The 26,803-nt window shown below is 44.0% G+C and overlaps 1 protein-coding gene across 1 annotated transcript in view; it reads left to right on the forward strand.

Moving 5' to 3' along the window:
* The first annotated feature begins 1,033 nt into the window (after positions 1-1,033).
* RCAN2 (regulator of calcineurin 2) overlaps positions 1,034-26,803 on the forward strand; it is a 273,404-nt gene continuing 247,634 nt past the window's right edge. The window contains exon 1 of the mRNA XM_070456346.1: positions 1,034-1,116. The gene's annotated coding sequence lies outside the window, so the exon portion shown is untranslated. The remainder of the gene's footprint in view (positions 1,117-26,803) is intronic.

The following is a 26,803-nucleotide window of genomic DNA, read 5'->3' on the forward strand; positions in this document are numbered from 1 at the left end:
TTTTACATTATTGACATTCTCTTGCCATGAGACTCAACTCTAGCCTTCTGGGCAGCACTGGTAAGCCACAGCTCAGAACTGCTTTATTTTGTAAAGCAGAGACTTCTACGGGGTTAAGTTTGTTGAGCAACAGATCTACCCAAGATTCTGTTTCACGGTCAACCCTTTACTGTGGAATACCAGCCTCCCACTCCCGAATCACAGGCGCTCACACAATAGGAGTCGTTGAAGCCCTCTGTCCCCAGGTCTGGTGGCTGGGAAACCCGGCAGAACCGCGGCCCGCGCAGGGCATCTTCAGCTCCGAGGGCGGGCCCCGGCCAGCGAGCCAGCCCCAGGGCGCCGGCGCCCACCCAGCGCGGCGCTCCAGGACCTTCTAGGGGCTTCTCGACTTTTCCTGTTAGCCAGAGTGGGGGGTTGCTCCATCAGCTCCAGTATTCCTCAGCACTGCTTCTCTGCCAGTTTCTTCACCCTTACCTTCAGCATCAGCCCCCTGCTCACTCCGACCCCCCAGAGGCCCCCACCCCTGCCGCGACCCCGAGGAGCCTCTCCTCGCTGGGACTCCTGAGGACAGGGTCCTGCGCTGGGTCCCCAGAGAGTCTTCCCCCTTCGCCCCGCTCCTGGGCACCCGGGCGAAGGGCAGCGGGGGAGCCCGGGAAGGGGAGCGGGAAGAGGGGACCGGGAAGGGCGCGGGGCCAGGCGGGAGGAGAGGAGCAGAGGCCAGACAGGGGCTCTCGGTTTCCCGGGGTCTGATTGGAGGTTGGCCCGATGAGTCGGAGCTGGGGGCGCGCCCATCTCCGCTGGCTCCTGCGAGAGCCGCCCGCTCGGCCCCTCCCCGGAGCCGCTTTGTCCCGGGTGACGGCGGCGGAGGTTGCGGCGAGCAGCGGGCGGGAGGCAGAGACCCGCCGACCCGCGGAGCCGGAGCCTGAGCCCGGGAGGCGGGGCGCGCCGCGCACGGCCCCACGCCCAGGCCCGCGGGCACCGCGCCCGTCCCCGCGCGCGCTCGGCCCGGCCGCCAGGTGAGCAGCCGCGCCGCGCCCGCAGTCGCCTGCCCCGCCGACCGACCGACCGCTCAGCCGTCGCCTCCGCCTCCGCCGGCGCATCGCGGACTCCCAGCAGGTCGGTTATGTAACGGCGCCGGCCGGCTCGCTCCGGCACCCTGTCCTGTCCTGTCCTGCCCTGGGCTGCGCGCGGCACCGGGGCCGGACCGGGGTAGGGGGACCGCGGCTGGGGGCGGCCGAGCGCGATCGGGGTCGGGGGCTGGGCCGGGTGCGGTGGCCGTGGCGGTGCGGTAGGGGGTGGTCTGCGGATCCAGTGCTCGGCCCTGGAGGCGGCCGTGGGGACCGAGGTCCCTCGACCCCCTCTAGAGGGCGCGGGTCTCTAGGACCCCCTTCCCCATTCCTCGTGGCCCAGAGGTTCGCCTTTCTAGTAGCAGCAGCAGGTGCATGAATTGGCGGAGCGAGAGTGACGCCTGTGGTCTCCGGGACCGAGATTTGGAGAAGGGATGAGGGGAGGTGGTCAGATCGCGGAGAGCGAACGGGAAATCCGAGCCTCTTTTCCCAGCACTTAAAGGAAAGAGCTGGGGAGGGGAAGGTGCTTTGAGGCGCAGCGGGCTGGGAATTGTCCTGCCTGGGATTAGCGGGCTTGGGTCATCTAAAAATAACTTCAAGTTTGAAAAGTGAAATAGAAGGGAGCACAGCGTGCCGAGTTCCTCCTGACTGTGGGATGCTTCGCTCTAGAAGTCACCGGAGGGAAAACAGGCAAAACCCCAGCCGCCTGATCCCTCTCCTGCCTCCCGGTCTCACTGGTTTCCAGGGTGTCTCGGTTTGACTTTTAGTTAATGATTTATTCTCCAAGGCACTGCTGTCTTTCTCTCATCCCAAAGTGAATTACAGCAGACTGCATGCTTTGAATCTTTCCTGTTTCCTACATTAGGGTAGAAGTGTTCAGTGGACATTTAATGAGTCTGCTGCCAAAGCTTTTTTTTTTTTTTTAAGTATCCTTTTAGTAAAAACAAAAGTTTCTGAGCTCCCTTTAACCTATGTCCCACAATTGGAGAGGAAAGATGCTAGAGCATTCCATCCACCTTTCTCTCTTCCCTAAGTCAGAATCCCACCTGTCTTGCAGAGGCGAGGCGTTAGGAAAGCTAGTATATTTTTTAAATAACACAGCTCAATTTTTAACACCTATAACATCAGCAGGAAACACAGAACAAATATATCGCAAGCACAGGGAAACATTTGCTAACTGGCCCACTCCATTCCAGGAACACGATGAAGTAAGAAAAGCCTAGAAGCTAGAAAGGATCAAACAGCAGATAAGCACTGACTGTGGACCAAGGCAGAGGAGTGAACGTTTGGCTGCTTTTCAGTATCGGAATTGATTTTCTTTAGCCTTAGAGCTATTATCTTAAGTACAATCAGTGTGTTGCATTAGTCTAAAATGTGAGTTGCTCCTTGCTTTCAAATCCACTGCAAATCAAGTCAGCATTTATTGAGCACCTACTACTTGAGTCCAGTTCCTAGCATTTTATGAGGGAACATGTCCTCAACTAAAGTTACAAGATTCCAAGAGCTTTCAGAATGCCTTGATTGCAGCTGCTGCAGAACCAAAGGAAGTCTGGAAGGAGGTGGCACTCTGCAGCGAGGAAGGGTTAACAAGCGTTAAGTGGGAACTTGGGAGTTCTGTCATTTGCAAGTACACATCACACTCTTTTAAAAATTACTTGCATAATCGTTTGCATTAGTCATATATATATTATAGAAATTAGCTTTATTGAGATCAACTTTGTTCGTTTGCTGAGGTCTCATTTTCCCATTCCTTTTATTTTCTGTGCCATCCACTCAGTTTATTCAGCAGTTAATTTAAGTACTGGGTGCTCTGTAGTCCGTGTGTGTGTGTGTGTGTGTGTGTGTGTGTGTGTGTACGTGCGCGCATGCGCGTGCACGCTCAGTCATGTCCGACTCTTTGTGACCCAATGGACTGTAGCCCTCCAGGCTCCTCTGTCCTTGGGATTTTTCAGGTAAGAATACTGGAGTGAGTTGCCATTTCCTACTCCAGGGAATCTTCTCCCTCCCGCCCCCCGCCCCGCCAGCCCCACAGGGATTGAACTCCCGTCTCCTGTCTCCATCATTGGCAGGAAGATTCTTTACCACTGTGCCACCTGGGAAGCCCATGTGCTAGAGGCTAAAAGAATGAGGCCTTTCTTTCAGAAATCAATCTAGCAGAAAGGATAAGAAAATAAGTGATCATCATGGTGAGTGTTTCGTGGAGATAGGAACAAGCTCAGTGAGAGTCCAGGAAAGGAAGGGTGCAGGGAGTCGGAAAGAGCTTGCAAAGAAGTTCATGTTCTGACCGGTTCTCGGTAGAGAAGGAGCTAGGTGTTCCACATTGAAGGAAAGGTCACATTCAAAGAACTGGTAGGTGTTCTGCAATGAAGAGGTGGTAGAAGTGTTTGGGAGGAGGTGTTTTGGTGAGCCTGGGCTATGAATATACCTTGCAGAGGAGGAGAAGCCATGCAGCTTTTATGGGAGAAATGGTTTGATCTAATTTGTCTTGCAAAAGTGACTTTGGAGGTGGCAAGTAGGTGGGGTTGCAAAGAAGAATGAGCTCAGATTTTAGACCATTGGAGCAGTCCAGTCAAAATAAAATAAGTACAATTAATTGTGCCTGAACCAGGTAGAATGGGGATGGAGAAGAGAGAACTACAAAAAGCCATTTCAGAGTGAGAATCACTGGCTTTAGGTCACCAGGTGGCTGGTGATGGGGAAGGAGAGGCTTAGATGCTTAGATGGATGGTCAGACTTTTCATTGAGATGGGAAGTCAAGGGCAAAGATTAGGTTTGAGAAAGATGTGACATTTTAAGTGAAACTTTTCCTCTAAGATTAGGAACAAGACAAGGATGCCCACCTTGCCACTTTTCTTTAGTACAGTACTGGAAGTCCTAATCAGAGCATTTAGGCAAGGGAAAAAAGGCATTCAAATCAGAAAAGAAGAACTAAAACTGTCTCTGCTTGCAAATTACATGACATTACATGTTGAAAACCCTAAAGACTCTACTAAAAAAACTGTTGGAACTAATAAGCATTTTCAGTAAAGTTGCAGGATATAAAATCAATGCATTTCTATATACTAACGTAATGAACTATCAGAAAGAGAAATTAAGAAAGCAATCCCATTTTGTAATTGCATCCAAAAAATGAAATGCCTGGGCATAAATTTAATCAAGGAGGTGAAAGATATGTTCCCTGAAAACTATAAGACAATAATGAAAGAAGCTGAGGAAGACACAAATAAGTGTGATGAGGATGTGGAGAAAAGGGAACCCTGGTGCACTGTTGGTGGGAATGTAAATTGGTGCAGCCATTATGGAAAACAGTCCTCAAAAAATTAAAAATAGAACTGCCACATTATCCAGCAATCCCATTTGGGGTTTTTCATCCAAAGAAAATGAAAATAGTAATTTGTAAAGATAGCTGCACTTCCATGTTCTTGACAGCATTATTTATATGAACCAAGATATGGAAACAACTTAAATACCTGTTGATGGATGAGTGGATGAGGAAAATGTGGTGTGACTTCGTATATATATATATATATATATATATATATATACACAGTGGAATATTACTCAGACATAAAAAAGATACCCTGTCATTTGCAACAACATGGGTTCACCTTGAGGGCATTGTTAATGCTTGAGGGCCAAGTGAATAAGTCAGAGACAGTTCAGTACTGTATGATCTCATATGTAGAGTCTAAAAAAACCACACTCATGAAAAATACAGAGAATAGATCATTGGTTGCCAGAGGGAGAGGATGGAGGATGGGCAGAATGGGTGAAGGTAGTCAAAAGGTACAAACTTCTGGTTATAAGACCCATATGTTCTGGGAGTGTAATGTTCAGCATGGTGACTACAGTTAACAATACTGTATATTTGAAAGTTGCTGAAAAAGTAGATCTTACAAGTTCTCGTTATAAGGAAAAAAATTTATTCCTATGTAAGGTGATGGATGTCAACTAAACTTACTGTGGTGATTATTTCACAATATATACATATATCAAATCATTTGGTATATACCTAAAACTAATACAATGTTTTATGTTAATTATATCTCAATAAAACTGGTAGAAGAAAGGAAGTACAGTTGATCCTTGAACAATACAAATTCGAACTGTGATTAGAGATCACAAAATGTAGAACCAAAAGATCTGGGGTTGAAGTCCCAACCCTGTCCAAACCATTTCAGCTTCCTACCCTTGGGTGAGTCATTTATCAGTTCCTTTGTTTTTGAGGCAGATATAGCAGTGCTCGGATTTTCCACTTGGAGGTGGGTGAGTGGGGCAGCGTAAACCCCTGCGTTGTACGGAGGTCAACTATAAATGAGAAACAGTGATTTTGAGAAGGGTGGGAGATTCTAACTCTGAATATACAAATAAAAATACTCTGGCAGGCAGTTTTATCTTCAGAGTTAGTTTCTTCATTCCTGGTGCTAACCTCCACTCATCCAGCTTACCTTCATTCCTAAGACTGGCTGTGCTGTGCTGTGCTAAGTTGCTTCAGTCGTGTCTGACTCTGTGCGACCCCATAGACAGCAGCCCGCCAGGCTCCCCCGTCCCTGGGATTCTCCAGGCAACAGCACTGGAGTGGGTTGCCATCTCCTTCCCCAATGCATGAAAGTGGAAAGTGAAAGTGAAGTTGCTCAGTCGTGTCTGACTCTTCGCGACCCCATGGACTGCAGCCTACCAGGCTCCTCCGTCCCTGGGATTCACCAGGCAAGAGTACTGGAGTGGGGTGCCATTGCCTTCTCCAAGACTGGTTAGTGCTTCCTTTGGAGAAGAGGAAGATGAATTTGATAGCAGGAGGTTATTGCCACCTTCTTACCCCAGAATGAAAGTATTAGCTGTCAATTATCTGAAATTGCCAGGTGGTGCTAGTGGCAAAGAACCTGCCTGTCAATGCAGGAGACATAAGAGATGTGGATTGGATCCCTGGCTTGGGAAGATTCCCTGGAGGAGGGCATGGGAACTCACTCCACTATTCTTGCCTGGAGAATATCATGGACAGAGGAGCCTGGTGGGCTCCAGTCCTGGTGGCTATAGTCCATAGGATCGCAGAGTCAGACATGATTGAAATGACTTAGCATGCACTCATCTGAAATTATCTGTAGTAGTGATAAGAGTAATAATTTTAATGATAGTAATAATATCTAACATTTATTCAGAGCTTACAAATGCCAAGCACAAAGAAGGTGGAGCTCCACATGGATTATCATGTTTGATCCTCATGGTAACCCTATGCTGTTGCTGCTAAGTCACATCAGTCGTGTCCAACTCTGTGTGACCCCATAGACAGCAGCCCACCAGGCTCTCCCGTCCCTGGGATTCTCCAGGCAAGAACACTGGAGTGGGTTGCCATTTCCTTCTCCAGTGCATGAAAGTGAAAAGTGAAAGTGAAGTCGCTCAGTCGTGACCGACTCTTAGCGACCCCGTGGACTGCAGCCCACCAGGCTCCTCCGTCCATGGGATTCTCTAGGCAAGAGTACTGGAGTGGGTTGCCAGCGCCTTCTCCGGTAACCTTATAAGGCAGACACTATTGTGATTCTCATATGATGGATAAGGGACCCAAGGCAAAGAGAGGATACCTTATCCAGTTTACACAGTTAGTGAGAAGGGCACCTAGAGTTCAAGCTTGGGCAGTCTGAGTAGCCAGTATGAATTAGTAATATTGAACCCATTCCTCTTTGGCCTACAATGTGTATTTTTACCCCGTGTTTGAGTGTTTGTGAATGACGCCACAAAAGAGAACAGGACTTAGTGAGAAGTTCTGGCTGTCATCTGGGCCTGGCACCTAGTTTGTGGGGTGACCTCTGCAAAGTCCCATCCCCTCTCAAGCTTTAGTTTTTTAAATCTGTGTAATCATGGGGGAAGAGATTGACCAGATGATCTCTAAAGAGTCTCCACCTTCTGAAGTCCTGCCATCTGCATCTCAAATTTATACTATTAGAGTTGTGGATTTGGGTTAAGATCATGCTCGCCTGGTCCCTTTCAGAATAGAAACAGGACCTATTCCTGGTCTAAGAGGATGAACTCAAGTGATGGCCTGTTCATAGCAGCTTGATGGGAACTATAGTGTCCATACTGCCAGAGCTGATGGGGGTGTCTGCAGTTTGCAGAACCCAGTTCAGGCAGGGGGAACCCAGGCTGGCACTGAAGTGGAGGAATGTCCACAGTCACTGGCCAGTTTATTTGAGATGTGTCACTTAAGTTCTGTGAGATTCCATTTCCTTATCTCTGAATAATGGGGGTGATGAATACCTGTGTTGTAAGGGTGTTTGTTGTAAGGCGTGAGACAGGCTACATGGGGCAGACACTGCGCACGAGGCTGTCCATCTGAAGATGCTCAGTGAGTTGGGCGGGGGGCAGTGTTCCTTACACCTCACTTCCAGGATAACAAACGTGCAGAAAAGGGAGGTAGAGTGTTTCCAAAGATAAACTGCTCTTACTTTGCAGTTTAATTGGAGGAGGAAATGGCAACCCACTCCAGTATTCTTGCCTGAAAAATCCCATGGACAGAGGAGCCTGGTGGGCTACAGCCCATGGGGTCACAAAGAGTTGGACACAACTGAACATGCACTTCACAGTTTTGCTAAGGGCCACCTCTTAGTGATCATCATTTATTTCTCTGTCTCTTAGAAAGTAATAATATATATATTATTACTATTGGGACTATGGAAACACACAGAGCGTTAAATACCTTTCAAAATATGGATCTTGAGTTCATTGATAAATTACCCTCTTAGATATGAAATGTCAACATTCCACAACACAAAGTTTTAAACTCATCTTTTGTCAGATAAATAGGCCAAAATTGCTGTGAAGAAGTAGTATTGCTTAGGGTTAGTGACCCTGGATTCCACGATTATGGCACCGCACGTACAAGAGACAGAGTGACTTCCTACCCAGTGTTTGTGTGCATGCGGTGCTTCTGAGAAGCTTCATGAAGAATTTTCTGTCTTTTCTTTAAAAAATGTTCACTGTTTTGGAGCTTTTATGTTACAAACAGCCAGGTGTCATGTTGTAGGTAAAATTAATTAAGAGAGTTGCGGATTCTTTTCAAAAGGGAGAAGCAGCCTTAGACTCAACTGAAGCTGTTCTGAAGTCCCTTAAAGCATATATGTGTGATTATGAATGGTACTTTCTAGAAGTTAAAGACAAGTTTCCAAAGAGAGCTCAAACTTCTGGCAGTTCAGAAGGCCCACGGAAAGTGTTTTCTATGGTCAGGATGGGAAGGGACTTAATTTTCATGTCTGGTTTCCCCATCTCCACTCGCTTTGGAGCAGGGATGAAACAAGGGGATTCCTGAGCTTTGGAATGTACACAGAAGAAGATGCTAGAGTGGTAGGTGTTGAACAAAAGACTTCTGTGGTTTGAGAGCTGTATCCTAGTTTCTATTACTGTTGCCTTAGTTCTTTGTGGGAGTCACTGCTTTATGTCTCACGTGATTGAGATATGCCCGATACTAAATATTGTAAGTTCTGTGAGGGCATGGACCATGCTTTTATACTCCTCTTAGGGTGTTAGAATAGAGTATAAAAAGCATGCACTTGGCATGAAACAGCCTGACTTCCCAGCCTAGCGCTATCACTTCCCAGCTATGTAACCTTGAGCTTCCCATTGACCTAACAGTCACAGGAGCTGGCATTTGCTGAATGCTGACCCTGTTCCAAACATGATTCTAAGCAGTCTGCATACGTTATCTCATTTAATCCTTACAACGACTCCCCCACGTGAGTAGTATCATCACTATTTACAGAGGAGCACGCTTTGAGGATCAGGGGCCATGAGCCACTCAGTGCTTGGACTCTTGAGTTGCAATTTTCTTATCAGTACAATTAGGAAAATAATCCTTGATCTCCCAGGCTTACAGAGTCGTGAGCGTGAAATGCCATGAGTCTTCAAAGGTGCACTGAGACACAGAGTTCTCTGCACCGTTGTTAAGGGTGATTGTCACAGTAGGGACCTCCTAAGAGCTCAGATACAATCCGGCCTGATATATTAATAGCACCAGGTCTGCTAGAGGAAGGAAGTTCACTCTATATAAAATGCTTTTATAGAATGCATTTTTCATAGTTGATTTATAAGGTGTTAGTTTCAGATGTACTTCAACGTGATTCAGTTATACTTATATATTTGTATATATATATATTTTCAGATTATTTTTCCCTATAGGTTATTAAAAATAGTTTTCTCTTTTTATAAATGGCTTTATTGAGATATAATTCACATACCATACATTTACTCATTTAACTTGTACAATTCAATGTTTTTAGTATATTTACGAGTTGTGCAGTCACCACTGTAATCTAATCTTAGAGCATTTTCACCCTCTCAGGAAGAAACGCTGTTCCCATTAGAGTGATTCCTCATCTCCATTCCATGACAAGCACTAATTCATTTTCTGTAACTCTGTATTTCCCCATTCTGAACATTTCATGTAAATTCCATTTCATATATATTCTAGAATCATGCAGTATATGGCATTTTGTGACTGGACTGCCATTCTTTTTTTTTACTTTTTATTTTATATTGGAGTAGAGCTGGTCAACAATGTTGTGATAGTTTCAGGTGGGCAGGAAAGGGACTCGGCCATGAATATATTAATACATGTATCCGTTTTCCTCCAAACTCCCCTCCCATCCAGTCTGCCACATAACATTGAGCAGAGTTCCCTGTGCTATACAGGAGTCCTTGTTTATCTATTTTATATATAATAATGTGTGTGTATTATTCACAAACTCCTAATTACTCCGCCCTTCACCCTGGGGTAACCATAAGTTTGTTTTCTGTGTCTGTGAGTCTGTTCCGTTTTGTGCATAAGTTCACTTGTATCCCTTTTTCAGATTCCACAAGTAAGTGACATCATATGACATTTTTCTTAGAATGTGTTAAGAAAACTGCACTTCCTCCCCCTAGGCTTTGGTAGTCTTATTATGATGTGTATCTTTCAAGGGTAACTGGCTTATTGTCAGTACCAAGACTCAACCAGGCTGGACCAGGAGGAGGCTGATCAAGCCATGGAACTGAGTCCCGCTGGTGAAGGGGGCGTGGAGAGCGTGGTTCACAGAGAGAGGAGGCTGCCAGAGGGGTGTTTCGGTATAAACAAGGAAGGCTGAAAGTCAAAGACAAGGTCAAGGGAGGCATAGGCATGCTGTGGAGGGCAGGAGGTCATCACCGGGTTTACCTCAAGTTTACCTCAAGTGTGAGTGACAAGTGGTACTTGGCATCCGCTCTAAAAAGCTGGAGGTATTTCCCAGTGTCTGTGGAGTCTGTCCACTCAGAGGAAAACCAGGGACCCTCTGCCTTGAGTGTTCAAAGTAATTCCTTTTTCTCAGACGTGAGTGTGTGTGCGTGTGTACACTCAGTAGTGTCTGACTCTTTGCAGCCCCATGGACTGTAGCCTGCCAGGCTTCTCTGCCCTTGGAATTTCCCAGGCAAGAATATTGGAGTGGGATGCCATTTCCGGGCTCCAGGGGATCTTCCCAACCCAAAGATCAAACCCACATCTCTTGCATCTCCTGCATCGGCAGGCAGATTCTTCACCACTGTACCACCTGGGAAGCCCCTCAGACGTATGTGCTTTCTGTAAAATTCTCGGAAGACATAAAATGGTATCAGTTCAGTTCAGTTGCTCAGTTGTGTCCGACTCTTTGTGACCCCTTGAACCACAGCACGCCAGGCCTCCCTGTCCATCACCAACTCCCAGAGTTCACCTAAACCCATGTCCATTGAGTCGGTGATGCCATCCAACCATCTCATCCTCTTTTGTCCCCTTCTCTTCCTGCCCTCAATCTTTCCCAGCATCAGGGTCTTTTCAAATGAGTCAGCTCTTAGCATCAGGTGGCCAAAGTATTGGAGTTTCAGCTTCAGCATCAGTCCTTCCAATGAACACCTAGGACTGATCTGCTTTAGGATGGTCTGGTTAGATCTCCTTGCAGTCCAAGGGACTCTCAAGAGTCTTCTCCAGCACCACAGTTCAAAGCATCAATTCTTGATGCTCAGCTTTCTTTATAGTCTAACTCTTACATCCATACAGGACCACTGGAAAAACCATAGCCTTGACTAGACGGACCTTTGTGGACAAAGTAATAACTCTGCTTTTTAATATGCTCTCTAGGTTGGTCGTAACTTTCCTTCCAAGGAGTAAGCATCTTTTAATTTCATGGCTGCAATCACCATCTGCAGTGATTTTGGAGATCCCCAAAATAAAGTCAGCCACTGTTTCCACTGTTTCCCCATCTATTTACCATGAAGTGATGGGACCAGATGCCATAATCTTAGTTTTCTGAATGTTGAGCTCTAAGCCAACTTTTTCACTCTCCTCTTTCACTTTCCTCAAGAGTCTCTTTACTTCTTCTTCGCTTTCTGCTATAAGGGTGATATCACCTGCATATCTGAGGTTGTTGATATTTCTCCCGGTAATCTTGATTCCAGCTTGTGCTTCTTCCAGCCCAGCATTTCTCATGATGTACTCTGCATATAAGTTAAATAAGCAGGGTGACAATATACAGCCTTGACGTACTTCTTTTCCTATTTGGAACCAGTCTGTTCCATGTGAAATTCTAACTGATGCTTCCTGACCTGCATATAGATTTCTCAAGAGACAGGTCAGGTGGTCTGTTATTCACATCTCCTTCAGAATTTTCCACAGTTTATTGTGATCCACACAGTCAAAGGCTTTGGCATAGTCGGTAAAGCAGAAATAGATGTTTTTCTGAAACTCTCTTGCTTTTTTGATGATCCTGCGGGTGTTGGCAATTTGATCTCTGGTTCCTCTGCCTTTTCTAAAACTAGCTTGAACATCTGGAAGTTCATGGTTCACGTATTGCTGAGGCCTGGTTTGGAGAATTTTGAGCATTACTTCACTAGCGTGTGAGATGAGTGCAATTGTGTGGTAGTTTGAGCATTCTTTGGCATCGCTTTTCTTTGGGACTGGAATGAAAACTGACCTTTTCCAGTCCTGTGGTCACTGCTGAGTTTTCCAAATTTGCTGACATATTGAGTGAAGCACTTTCACAGCATCATCTTTTAGGATTTGAAATAGCTCAACTGGAATTCCATCACCTCCACTAGCTTTGTTCGTAGTGATGCTTCCTAAGGCCCACTTGACTTCACTTTCCAGGATGTCTGGCTCTAGGTGAGTTTGAGTGATCACACCATTGTGATTATCTGGGTCATGAAGATCTTTTCTGTACAGTTCTTTTGTGTATTCTTGCCACTTCTTCTTAATATCTTCTGCTTCTATTAGATCCACACAGTTTCTGTCATTTATTGTGCCCAAGTTTATTGTTCCCTTTGTATCTCTAATTTTCTTGAAGAGATCACTAGTCTTTCCTATTCTATTGTTTTCCTCTATTTCTTTGCATTGATCGCTGAGGAAGGCTTTCTTATCTCTCCCGGCTATTCTTTGGAACTCTGCATTCAAATGGTATAACAAGGGAAAATTAAAATCACACGTGTTACCATGAGCAAATGATCATTACTACTCACTTTGGTGATCATTTTGGTGAATTTCTCTTCAGTGTTTGTGATAGACATGTTTTTGTGAAGTCGAGTTCATACAGTACATAGAGTTTTGCATCCTGTGCATTTCATCACACATTTTAAACAACTTTTCACATCAACAGTGAGCACTGTTTTCAGAAGCTGCACAACAATCCCATGGGTGATGTCACCAAATCTATTTACTTTCTTCCCTGTAACATTTAGGTGGTTCCCAGTTATCCAGAATGTCATAAATAATACTTTGGTGAACATTTCTGATCATCATTTATTTCTGTATTTTGGATCATTTGCTCAAGCTAGAGGGTTAGAAGTAGAATTATTGGCTCAAATAGATGGACCTTCTTAAGGCTTTCTCTGTATTTTGATGTTGCTTTTCATTGTTTTTCCAGGAGGTTGTACTAGGTATCTGTCCCACAAGCAATGCATGAGAATTCAGTTCTCACCTCTGCCCTGCTTGTCAGCACTCTTTCTGTTGAAGATAAGGGATGGCTGGTATTTGTGCTTTCCAAAGATGACCCCTACTGCTTAACCAGGGCTTTAAAGAGTTTGGACTTTCTTTGTGGGAGTCGAGGATGGTGGGTAACATCTGGTAGATTTCACATGCTTGAGTGTTTGTAGGTGTGTTGACTTGAATGGATTTCTTTGTTTCCTGGTGGTTCTGTTATCAAGGGCCTGGCATGTGGATATGTGTGTGTGTGTGTGTCTTGTTGGACCACTAAAGTTGACTTAAACTAAGTATAATGAAGCAACCTCTGCTTAAGTGGGAACTAGTTCAGTCTGCCTTTCAAATCCTGAAAAATTAACAGTAAATCAGTTCAGTTCAGTTCAGTTCAGTTGCTCAGTTGTGTTTGACTCTTTGCGACCCTATGGACTGCAGCGCACCAAGCCTCCCTGTCCATCACCAACTCCTGGAGTTTACTCAATCTCATGTGCTTTGAGTCGGTGATGCCATCCAACCATCTCATCCTCTTTTGTCCCCTTCTCCTCCTGCGTTCAATCTTTCCCAGCATCAGGGTCACATGAGTCAGTTCTTTGCATCAGGTGGCCAAAGTATTGGACTTTAAGCTTTAGTATCAGTCCTTCCAATGAATATTCAAGACTGATTTCCTTTAGGATGGACTGGCTGGATCTCCTTGCAGTCCAGGGGACTCTCAAGAGTCTTCTCCAACACCACAATTCAAAAGCATCAATTCTTAGCACTCAGCTTTCTTTATAGTCCAACTCTTACATCCATACATGACTACTGGAAAAACCATATCCTTAACTAGATGGACTTTTGTTGGTAAAGTAATGCCTCTGCTTTTTAATATGCTGTTTAGGTTGGTCATAACTTTTCTTCCAGGGAGGAACTGTCTTTTAATTTCATGGCTGCAGTCACCATCTGCAGTGATTTTGGATCCCCCCAAAATAAAGTCTCTCACTGTTTCCACTGTTCCCCCATCTATTTGCTATGAAGTGATGGGATCAGATGTCATGATCTTAGTTTTGTAATTGTTGAATTTTAAATCAACTTTTTCACTCTTCTCTTTCACTTTCATCAAGAGGTTCTTTAGTTCTTCTTCCCTTTCTGCCATAAGGGTGGTGTCATCTGCATATCTGAGGTTACTGATATTTCTCCTGGCAATCTTGATTCTAGCCTGTGCTTCATCCAGCCCAGCGTTTCTCATGATCTACTCTGCATATACATTAAACAAGCAGGGTGACAATATACAGCCTTGACGTACTCCTTTCCCGATTTAAAACCAGTCTGTTCCATGTCCAGTTCTGACTGTTGCTTCTTGACCTGCATACAGATTTCTCAGGAGGCAGGTCAGGTGGTCTGGTATTCTCATCTCTGTAAGAATTTTTCACAGTTTGTTGTGATCTACAGTAAATAGACATGCTTATTTGCATTAGTTCTATTGTAGCTTTCGTTCATTTTCACTGGTTCCCTTCTACTGTTGGCAGGGCCTTTGGGGCAAGCTCCAAACAGGTGTTTTTTTTTCCCCCACTTCCATGAAATGAGATACTAGGCAGAGTAAATCATTTTGAAGAAATAACAAGAGTAATCAGTTGTAATCTCTTAAAAAGTTACTTAAATGGTCATTATGCTAGGATTTTAATTTTATGACTAATCAAATTAAAGTTGTTCTTTCCAACCCCATGGACTGTAGCCTACCAGGCTCCTCTGTCAATGGGATTTTCCAGGCAAGAGTACTGGAGTGGGTTGCCATTTCCTTCTCCAGGGGATCTTCCTGACCCAGGGATCGAACCCCGGTCTTCCACACCACAGGCAGACACTTTAGCAAAGCCTCTGCATTCGTTTTAAGGCTTCCATCAGCTCTGCTGATTATACTGACTAATTTATTGAGCTAAACAGTCAATTTGAATTATTTTTCCCCATAACATTATCTGAAAGACAGGTTAAATTAATATAACTTATTTTTTATTTTGACTTCTCTAGCTGTTCAAGATAAAAGCCAAGAGATGGGATCTGGCCAGGACAAAACAAAGTCCAGTTTATACTCCTGTTTTGAGGTTTAATCCTTTGTACTGAAAGAAGGTATTTGATTACAGGTATTATTCTATGAATTTTGAAATGGAGGATGGTAAATACAGATACATTAATGGTAGTTCAAAAAAAAATTTTATTTGTTCAAGAACAGAGTCTCAGCCTTGACAAGGCAAGTGAAAGCAAAATGCTAATTCATGAATATGTTAATTTTTTCCTGCTGTAGGCATTAATGATATTCATTTTATCTTTTCTGATGTACAATCAACTATTTATAAAAAGGTTAAATTTTGGCCAGGGAGGATATTCAGCCACTGACATACCATAAATGTGTTTATTTGGGATTCTTTATTTTCTTATTTTGCTGTTTCTTAGTGATCTCTATTCCACACACAGCTGTTGTTTAGCATTAAACTTCAAAATTTGACAAGGTGACATTTAGGTGAAGCTCTGGATTGAAATATTTGCTTGGTCAGTTTTTCAGGGCATACCTTCTGACCTTGTGTCCAAGTACCGCAGCTCACCTGCGGGTTCTTCTTCCTTTTTTTTCTTTTTCTGAAGTATAGTTGATTTGCAATATTGAGTTGTTTTAGGTGTACAGCAAAGTGATTCGGTTATACATACATATATATGTATATAAATATTCTTTTTCAGATTCTTTTTCATTATGGTTTATTACAAGATGCTGAGTGTAGTTTCCTGTGATACCCAGTAAGGTCTCTGTTATTTTATCTATTTTATGTATAGTAGTGTGTATCCTCAGTGATTCTTGGCTTATAACCTGAACCTTGGTTTGGTTCTGCCTCCTAAGATATCATGGATGGGGAGAAGGGATCTCCTTCTCATTCTGGTTCACAAACAACCACACTGAGATGTCCAGTATCATTCTGGAAGGTCAGGAAAGTTTACCCAGTCCCTGAAGATGATTTGGAAAGGTTGTGCTGGTTGGAGGTGAGATAAATGATAAACCTGAACAGCCCCGCTCTGCTCCCCTAGAACTAAGTTGCTTGATTCCAGCCTGAAACTACTTCTTTGAGACTTTCCTTGAAGCTGGAAACTGAGGCCATGAAGATCCTGAGGATGGCTCTAGGTTATGTGCTAGTGAAGTCATTAGTCGCTTACAAGGGACAGGAGACAGGCAACGGAGGCACTTTGGGAGAATCCAGCTGCATGGTTTTGCCTGGGGGCTCTGCTTCTTCCAGGTTATTTTTATTAACCTAAATACCTCCCTGGAGGCCACAGACAAGCACTGAAGGAAATGACCCTGTGATGTTCATAAAATGACCTTCATGGTCTCCACCTGTGGGAATCTCCACATGGCGCGGTTCCTCATGAGGAACTTTTCAGTTTTTTTAGAATTGTTTTGAAAATCTCATGTTTAATCAAGGCTTTGTCTTGGATGAGAAGGACCAAACAGATACCATGTTTTCAGTACTTCTCACCTTTAATTTAACCCCTTCATCCCAGATCAACCATTACGAGGTCCTTATGACCACACCTGGCTATTGTCTTACAATTCAAGCCCACGTATAATACTTTGAGAAGGTTATTTTATCCGAATGAAATCAGAAGTACCTTAGGGGGTATCCAACTAGGACTGTATATGGTTGTATATATTTCAAGGGCATATAGAAAGAAGGTTCAAGAATAATAAAGATTCAGTTCAGTTCAGTTGCTCAGTCGTATCCGACTCTTTGCGACCCCATGAACCTCAGCACGCCAGGCCTCCCTGTCCATCACCAACTCCCAGAGTCCACCCAAACCCATAGAGATGTTTATCTAACTGCTATTTGGGGCTGTTTTCAGTGTATCTGAGGGCTTGACATGGTGGGTTTCCCAAATGATCGTGGCAGCAGCCTTCTTGCTTTGCCCCACTCCCTGACCCCATCCACCAGGAGCTCTCTTTGGATTACTCTACTTCTAGAGGAGTGATTCCAGATCTTGGCAGAGTCCTCACTCTGACTCAGTTCAGGAACATTTCCATTTAGAATCTGTCCCTAAATTCTTTTCAGACACTTTCATTGCATTGACCCCAAGGTGTTGAAAAGCTAAAAAAATAAGATAAACATAGAGTTATTCTCCCTCCTACAAAAAAAGAGGCGCTATGTTCAGACAGGAGAAAATAAACACTTAACTAAAGGATAATACTTTTAATATTAAAAAAAGAGAAACTAGTAGTCCTTTGAGGTCATCCAGGTATAAAAACATCTAGTAGACATGGTTCATTATCTGGTCAGGTGAGAGATCACCTCTGACATAATGGTTTTCTTGGCCAGATGATTTTTGTTCAGTTTGAATTATTCATTTTTTGATCAAACCAGTCCTTTTAGTAATTTTCCAAATTATCCATAAAATGATGTCTGCTGTTGCTTTTGGGCTTCAGATATTTGTATATATATATTCTGAGATATTTGCATGAGCATTTTTCAGATCCTAGTCATTGCTGAAGCAAACCATTCCTGTATTGTTTTCTCATCCTAGGATTGGCGATGGTTTATTTTTAAGACAATATGCTAATAGCATGATGAGCTTATTCCTCTTACATTGTAGAGTTTCTGTCAGTCTTGTCTGTTGTCAATCATGTCAGTATAAATGCTGCCAAATATATGCATTTCTCTTCCTAACTGCAAATTGACTTTTTTATGGCCACTTACTAGAGCACCCCAGGAGAGCAATAATAATGATTGAACCATCACTGCTAGAGACCAGATATCATTTCTTCAGTTTCCTATTCTAATAAATAATGAACTGCCAAGTTGTTTATAGATAAATCAAATGTCTCTGTAATATTAATAAATACAGGCTAAAAGCAGTTGCATACAATTTACAGATATAAGATGTTTTAGAAATTCTAGACATGATAATCCATCATGTCTTTTACAAATGAGGACTAGTTTACAAATGAGGACTAGTTTAGAGCGCATGGCAACTGTGTAAAGTTATAATTGGACCTTCTCCTGTCTCTGCTTCTTAAAGTTCTAGCCTTCCTTCCACCAGGGAGGAAGAAATTTTCTTCTACCCTTCTAGTTTCTTCCTGTTGGTCTAAGAATTAAATGGACATGAGATGGACTAATAGGAGAAAAACAAAAGGTTAGTATATTGTGCACATGGGAGAGACCCAGGAAGAGTGAATAACTGGCCCAAACAGCTGAAACCCTCACCATCAGCTGAAGACGAAAGAGGGTGTTGGGAGTAGTGACTGGGGACCTCAGAAGGGAGGAAGGCAATTCACAGAGAGAGGGGAAAACAGATGTTTGGCAAACACATGTTTTCTGGGCCAGCTGGATTCAACGGGATACAGAGGGGACTCTGATTTTTAAGAGTTTCCCCCGACCCTGCTTAGCCCAGATATTTAACTTGCAGATATTTCTGGTGATGGTCTATTCCTGTAATAGGCCCTCTATCTTAATTCTTCAAGCAATTAGAGAGAAGGTCAGAGTTTCTTCCTGAGTCTTTTGGGCCTTAATTGTTTTCACCTGGAAATAGCCTCCATGCCAAAGAGGTATTTTTAGGAGAGGAGACATTTGAGGGTGGCAAGTATTGTCCCCTTGCACTTCGAGTTCTGTCTTTTCTGGATTCCCTCCATCCCTGAGCCCTCAGAAGAGCCATCACTCTGTTTTAAAAGAAGGTTTTTATTTTATTTTGGGATATAGCCGATTAACAGTGTTTTGATGGTTTCAGGGGGACAGCAGAGGGTCTCATCCATACATGTTCATGTATCCATTCTCCCCCAAACTCCCTTTCCATCTGGGCTGCTACGTAATATTGAGCAGAGTTCCCTGTGCTATACACTAGGTCCTTATTGCATCATTCTTTTTTTTTTAATCTGTTTTTGTGGCACATACATAGTCTAACCTTTGTAGCCCATTCATGCATGTATCGATTCATTCATTCATTTGTTCATTCATTCGTTCATTCCTTCTATGCACTAGGTGTGGTGCTATCCTCTGGGGTGTAGAAACCAGGAGAACATAGTCCCTGTCTTTAGTGAAGTTTAGAGTTTAAGCTTTAAGCTGTCGTTTTATTTACGTACCTGTCCTCTGGATGGGTAAGTACCCTGTGGGTGAAGACCATCTTGTGACCACCACCACCTGCAGTCATTACAAGGGCTTGCCTATGGTGGGTACCCACTTAGTGACGATATGAACTGATCACTGAATCCATTCTGAATCATTCAGAAGCACGGGATTGAGAACTGAATATCTTCAAATGTTTTAAGAGTCTTCTCCTCCTGCCACAATTGCTAACTGTAAAAATAAGTAACTCCACAAGTTTGACTCCTTTCATCTTGTCCAAATGCTGCTTCTTCTCAGAATCCTATCCAGTGACACATCCAAATTACATACGAAAGCACGAACGTGAGTGGTAACAGTGGACCGAACATCCACTGGCAGTCATGGAGGAAAGGCTTCTGCCTCCAACTCAGATTGCTCTGAAATGCATCTGTTTTGGTACAGTGGAGCATCCTTCCCTCTTTTTGTGGCGCTTGGAGGTCAAGTAAGTAAGCAGGAATGATCGTGGCTGATCATTGAGCACCTACAAAGCACCAGGCATTGGGCCAAGCAGCTTCTGCACATTATCATACAGTCTTCTCAACACCCTGGTGAGGTAGGTTCCATTTTAAATCCCTGTTTATCTACGCGAGGAGACTAAGTCTCAGGGAATTTCAGTAACTTGTCTAAGGCCTTATAGGCTAGCAATGACGGAGCCAGGACTCAGCAATGCTCTGTGTCCCTGCCCGCCACTCCTTGTCAAAGTTGGGATTCTTATGGGCATTTGTGGGAGAGGGACTTAGGACTTCTGAATGGTACCATTTAAATTGTGTGGGTTTTTTTTCCAGTGAAAAAATAATCTGAAGTATATTAGCATCTTCTGGATCTTCCAGATGATCACCTTATGATGATGCCATGCCATTTTGGTACCTGAATTTGTGCTTTTTATTTACAATCCGGTTGATGCCAACACTACCTCAGTTGCTGTGAGCTTACAGGAATGAACTGGTGGACTAATTTTGTAATTTGCCTTCAGTGAAGGCCCCGTGATCATCCAGTAATGTTTAATGTTGCTGTGAACGAAGCAACGGGGAGAAGGGTCCTACTGCAAGGTGGGTGGGGGGAACATTCTGAACTCTGAACACCTGCCCTGGAGTTTTCCATACCAGAATCATAATGGGAAAGGGAGGGTTATGTTTAGCAAAACATCATCATCTCAATATTAAGTCACTGTTGTTAGTTTGCATTGGGTTGGTTTTTAAATTTTTTCATATTTGGTTAGAGCATTAAGTTGCTGTTTGGAGGTTTTAGATGAGTTGAAACTGTAAGAACTCAGCTGTATGTTTGTACATATTTAAGCATCATTACAATGAAAATCATTTAAGTTAAATTTGGAAGGAAGGCAGGGTGGTATTTTTTCCTGAAAAATGTGGTCATACATTTTTCAAATCTGAGCCAAATTGAATGCCTCTACACTACATGATGAAAACTTTCTCCTCAAAAAATTGCTCCCCTACCCACTGGGGGTCTGACTTGCTTAAGTCTTTCTTTTGGAATCATGCATTGACATTTCCTTTCAATATGAAAATAGTGTCTGGGAGGGTTGAGGACTGACCTTGGGAAAAACTCTCCATTGCTATGGTTCTCCTGGGACGGGCTTTGTCAATCAAGGTGGCTTTGGATTCTTTGTCGCTCTAGGTCCTGACTGATGACTGACAGTTGTCCATATCACCCATGGTTCATAATCATTTTCTTATTGCCACCATCCATTTTTGTGAATTGGGCTAGGAAGTGGTACCAGCCTGGCATAGGTAGAGAAGATAATGACAACGTAATGGGATTTTAAAAGCTTCTGGCTTGCAAGATCTCCGAGTCTGTCCAAAATGACTACATCAGTTACCACTTTGGGTAAAGAAAAGGAAAGTCTTGTTAAATGCAGACAGTCAGAGAGGAGGTAATATATGACAGTGTAATATACTTTAGTATTGCTATGGATGAATTCCTAGTAAGATTTTGGAGCATTGGAACAAAGGACAATGAGTTTTGATGCTTAGAGAGGAGAGGATAATTTCATAGTTTGTGGGGATGCAGTGCAGCTTATGGGCTAAGGTCTGGGAAGCCTGGATATCAAGGCTACATATGAGCAGTGCAAACTTTGAGTAACCTTGGGTTGCCTTTAAAAGAGGGGTCATTTTTTTCTGTGTACAAATCACCATCCTTCTCTTATTTAAAGTTTTAATAAAAGTGCCCTGTTTTAAAAAAAATGTGTAGAAAAGTGTCTAACACATCAGAATGCCCAATTAGTGTTGTCATTTTTCAACACTATCATTAGCATTCCCTGGCATTCCTAATGGTGCAGAGAGAGCAACGCAGTGCTCACAGTGGTATCAGAGAAGCTGGGCTTGTGTCCTGGATTGGCTCTGATTTTCCCATGAGAGACAGGACCTTTCCTGAGCCCCTTTGACCTCAGCTTCCTAGTTTTCATTAAGGTATTGGGCAGAATGATCCCCAAGGTTCCTGCCAGTTCTTTCTTCCTTTGTCCATTCTAGTCTTTGCTACAGATCATCAGAGCATCCTTAGAGTCTGTTTTTCATTAATGATAGTGACCATTGGTTATTATGACTATTTTTAGATCAAGTTCCAGGGGATCTTCATTTTGGTCCTGATTGTGCTATTCTATTATAGCTATGAGACCTTGGGCACGTCATTGAATGTCTGAGCCTCAGTTTCCTGCTCTGCACAATGGGAATTAGGGTAACTGCCCTTTGATCTCATAAGGTTGTATGGAGTCAGATGGCATAATAGCTTTGGAGATAATAGATGGAAAACATTTTCAGCCTCACATACCAGTGCTTTCCTATTGTTTACTCTCTGTTCATTTAGCTCATCTTCTTGTTTCTTCTTTTTTAAACTTTGAAAAGGAGTTCATGAGAATCCCTCTTAGAGGAAAACTGAAAAGAGAAAGAAGACCCGTTTTGGGGATTCACAATATCCCCATTTGACTCTGAAAGTCATGATGGCAGACACCCTGGCTGTTCACTTTGCTGTGTTTTGTTCAGCACATGGTAGACCCTCTCTGTTTCTTTGTCGAATGAATAAGCATGACTCTTGACCATGTTGGCTCATGGAATCTAGTAGCTATTCTGCTTTGCATAGCAGCAGAAGCAACAGTCCTTACTGGGTGCCAGAAAGCATAGCATTTCAACTGCCCTCTTTTCATGTCATTGTAAAAATTAGCCAGAGACTTCCCTGGAAGTCCAGTGGTTAAGACTCTGCCTTCCAATGCAGAGGATGAGGATTCCATCCCTGATGGGTTAACTAAGATCCCACATACCACAGGGCAACCAAACCTGCAGGCCACATCGACTGAGCTTGCTTGCTCTAGAGCCCTCATGATGCAACTAGTGAAGCCTGAGCACTGCAATGAAAACCCAGCTCAGCCAAAAAAAATAAATAAACGAAAATCAAAAAAATGCAGCAAGAGTGGAGGCAGAGAGTTGATTATGGCAAAGTAACTTTGAAGTTGCAGTAACTGAAGCTTGTCTGAATCACAGTTGTTCTGCCTGTTTGGGCTTCCCTGGTGGTTTGGACAGTGAAGAATCTGCCTGCAGTGTGGAAGACCCGGGTTTAATCTCTGGATTGGGAAAATCCCCTGGGGGAGGATATGGCAACCCTCTCCAGTATTCTTGCCTGGAGAATCCCCTGGACAGAGGAGCCTGGTGGGCTATAGTCCGTGGGGTCACAAAGAGTTGGACACGACTGAGTGACTAACACTTTACTTTTTACTTTTTTTTTTGTTAACTAAGGCCTTGAAAATCATCCTTAACTTCTCTTTTAGTGAATGACACTGGGGAAGTGAGGGGAGGACCCGCTAATCTACCAGCAACCTGATCTCATCTCCTTTCAAAAAAAAACCAGAACACTTCCATCCCACCTGACCCCAGCCCAGTGGACTCAACCATTCACTGCCTGCTTGAAGTTAAAAATAACCCACTCATGTTTATTGTCACGAAATTAATCAGCCTGGGCAGAACATGACATTTCAATGACAGAAGCGTGCTGAAATGAGTACTTTTGGAAATGGGCACAGAGATGCCCGTCTGGGGTTCTGTACATGCCTACCATGTCCTATCTTTCACTTCTGTTGAACCAGTGGTGGGGGTAACAGAGGTTACTAGGTTTCTCCCCTCCTTAACTAGTAAGAGTCCTGAGAACGCATCCTCCACCCTGGGCAGAAGGACCTCTCCGCTGACCTGATTTTCAGGTGATCAGGTATGGACAGGGGGCTCCGGAGTCTCCTCTCAGGTGTGTGCCAGGCACTAAGGGTGAAGTATGGGCCCAAACTGCGTTCCCTCTGTGGTCAGATGAGACTACTACCTGTTGGAACGTGGACTGAGGCACAGATAAAAGAAATATTTAGATCGAACCTCCTTAGGAGTTAGTGATGCTGGGTGCAAGGGGTCAAGGGCTACGGGCAGAGCAGCACCGTGTTCCCAGGCAGCTTCTGAGGTTACTCAGTTCCAAACGAAGCAGATGCTGGGCAGGGCTATCTGAAGATTTTCTGAAAATTTCTTTAACATCAACCTCAGTAAAATAAAAGGTTTTCAGATATGTAACTGGACTAAGGGGAAACATTTCCAAAGCTTCCGGGAGATTCTCAGGTGGAAAAACAGCAAGGTCATTTTAATCTGGAACTTGCCAGAAATGGGACAATGTCGCAAAACACCTCAACACATCCTTGGAAATCACCAACAGTGATTAGAAAGAACCCCTGCTTTACAAAAAATGTTTTGAAACCATAAGACAGATATGTTCACCTAGAGAAAAATAAGCCTTTCCCCTAAGGATGCAGCTAGGCTTTGCATATCCCTTCTTTTATTTTTTAATTTTTATTTGTTTGTTGATTTTTGGCTGCGCTGAGTCTTCCTTGCTGCCTGCAGGCTTTCTGTAGTTGTGGCTGGTGGGGGCTACTCTCTAGTTGCAGTGCACAGGCTTCTTACTGCGCTTCTTTTGTTCTAGAGCACAGGCTCCAGAGTGTGGTCTCAGCAATGTGGTGCACGGGCTTAATGGTTCCACGCATGTGGAATCTTCCCAGATCAGGGATCAAACCCGTGTCCTCTGCATTGGCTGGTGGATTCTTATCCACTGGGTCACCAGAGAAGTCCTGCATATCCCTTCTTAAAAGAAGATCTACACCTTCAGCTGTCAGCATTCTTTCTCAGTGACTCACTCCTTATTCCTTTAACTTTACCTTCTCTTTGCTCTCCTTTTGCCAACTACTGTTTTGAAGGTCATGGAATCCCCAATCTGGAAACCAGAGTTACTGTGTAGTCTCTGTTCTGCCCGATGTCCGAATCCCTGAGCGGGAAGAGAGAACATCCAAGACAATGCAGTTTACAAAAAGGGAAGTTTATTACTGACTCGAGTCAGGGCTTTCTGCTGCAACCAACACAGTGGCGCAAGGTCAGAAAAGCCTTGAGCAGAGGCTGTTATCCAAATTTATAAAGTATGCATAAGCAGTTAGTAGCTGGCTTAAGCAGATTGGTTACATGTTTGCAAAGCAATTTTATTGGTACAAACTTTCGCGGGCTTTTTTTCAAACCTGGGCGTTCACGGGCTTTTCAGCTCTCCCTTTGTTTCTTACTGGGCGCATATTGGTTGGCTCCAGGTTACCTGATGGGGGTAGGGAATCTTACCATTTCGGGGGAAGCCAAAACTTAGGTCCAGGCCGCCTGTCATGGCATTAACCCTGGCAGCCCCACAGTCTCCAGCCTCCCCCAACTTTTACATGGCCCAGATGCCAGTGACCACCCTTCCTTGCCTGAAAACCCACTCCCCTTGCCTCTGTGATGAGGTTTTTCTTCTGATTCTCCTCCTTATTCATCCCTGCCCCTTTCTCCCTTTCCAAACCTGTCATCACTTCCTGTATGGGTCAACTCAGTCTGGTACCCAGGGACCAGAGCCAGTGACTTAAACCATAAAAATTTATTTCTTAAAGAGCTGGAGGCTGAGAAGTCCAGCATCAAAGTGCCAGTTGATGTGTTTCCTGGTGAGAACTCTTTCTGCCTGTAGACCACTGTCTTGTTATGTTGTCACATGAGCTCCGTGGGCCTATGTGAGGTATTATAAGGCCAATAATCCTATAGGACTGGGGTCCACCCTTTGAGCCTCAGTTACCATTAATTACTCTCTAAAAGGGCTTCCCAGGTGGCTCAGTGGTAAAGAACCCACTTGCCAATGCAGGAGATGCAAGAGCGGCAGTTTCAATCCCTGGGTCAGGAGCTCCATCTCCAAATACAAAGTGGAGCTTTGTATTTGGCCAGGAAAACACGATTTGGTCCACAGCACTTCTTGCAGAACCCTGTTGGCAAGGTTCTTACCAACCTACCTACGTGGTCTTCCTGCTGCATAACCCCTCTCACTCATAGCTGAGCGGCTTGGGAATTTGGAATGATTTTCTGATGATCACACTCTGTGGCTCCAATAGCACTCCTCACCCCTGCCTTTTCGTCCTCACTGGAAGCAGATTGATGTCTTGGAAAAGTGCACGACAATATGGCCTCTCCCCCTCCCCACCAGGTGTCACTCTGGACTCCTGTAGTTTTCTAAACACTATTCCCTGTGGCTCCTTCCTCCATGTACTGCATCCCACCCCCTCCCCGTTGCCCCTCTAAATGCAGGCTGCTTCCTGCCCCCATCCATTCTCTAGTACTGCTGGCTTCCTACAGTTCTGCCCGACTCCTCTCTCCAGCCAGAGCCTTCCTCTCTGAGTCTCCGGTGCTGCCTGCTCACCTTTTCTGCCGCCCACCTCACTGATTCCTCCGTCTGGAGCCTGTGTGTCCCTGTGTATTTGTAAACGTGGTGCCCCTCCTCTGCCACCTGCTCAGAAGTGGGTCTTTCTGCCCAGCTGGGCATCAGTCATTGAAGCAGCGTTACGGTGGTTTGCACAGAACAGATTCTCAATACATAACTTCAAAGGAGGAATCTGCAAGCTTCTATGTAATGCTCAAAGGTTGAAATATTATCTCTGTTTTGTAAATACATCCTCAATTTTTTCATGATGAGTGATGTCAAGAGTGCCCTGAAAGGATGAAATTGCAGAAGAAAATGGTTTAATCTTCATGGATCTGTTAAATAAATTATTCAGACCTGAAATGGTAGCCAGCAGTCTTTCATTATCCACTATAGAAATACTTCAGTGATTGATCTGACAATGATCAGCTTAAAAAAAAATTCCAAGTTAGTTTTGGATAACAGCATGTGGTTTCCTCTGTGAAGGCACTTCTGAGGCCATAGATTGCCTGGGCTTCCATTGTGCCTGCACTGCCATCGCCAGCCTTTATGTTCTGTTGTTATTAATGTTTGGCTCCTGGTGGTGAGGGGCAGAGTTCAGCCCATTAGGATCCTAAGGTTTGGTTGATGATTTATAAATTACCGTTTATTATCAAAAAGAGTAAGAGGAAGGAAAAAATAGCCTAAGCAGCCGTTTAGACAGTTCAGTTTACTAGACATTTATTGAGTGCCTGTTGTATGCTGGATATTGAGATGGAGTTGTGTGTGTGTAATATAATCTTTGTTATTCTTACAGACATAGAAAACAAACTTATGATTATCAAAGGAGAAAGAGGGGAGAGATAAATTGGGAGTTTAGATTAATAGAGACACACTGCTACATATAAAATAGATAAACAGCAAAGACCTACTGTACAGTACAGGGAGCTATATTCAGTATCTTGTAATAACATAGAAAAGAATCT

Source organism: Odocoileus virginianus, chromosome 27 (genome assembly GCF_023699985.2).
Source record: "Odocoileus virginianus isolate 20LAN1187 ecotype Illinois chromosome 27, Ovbor_1.2, whole genome shotgun sequence".
Taxonomy (NCBI): Eukaryota; Metazoa; Chordata; class Mammalia; order Artiodactyla; family Cervidae; genus Odocoileus; species Odocoileus virginianus.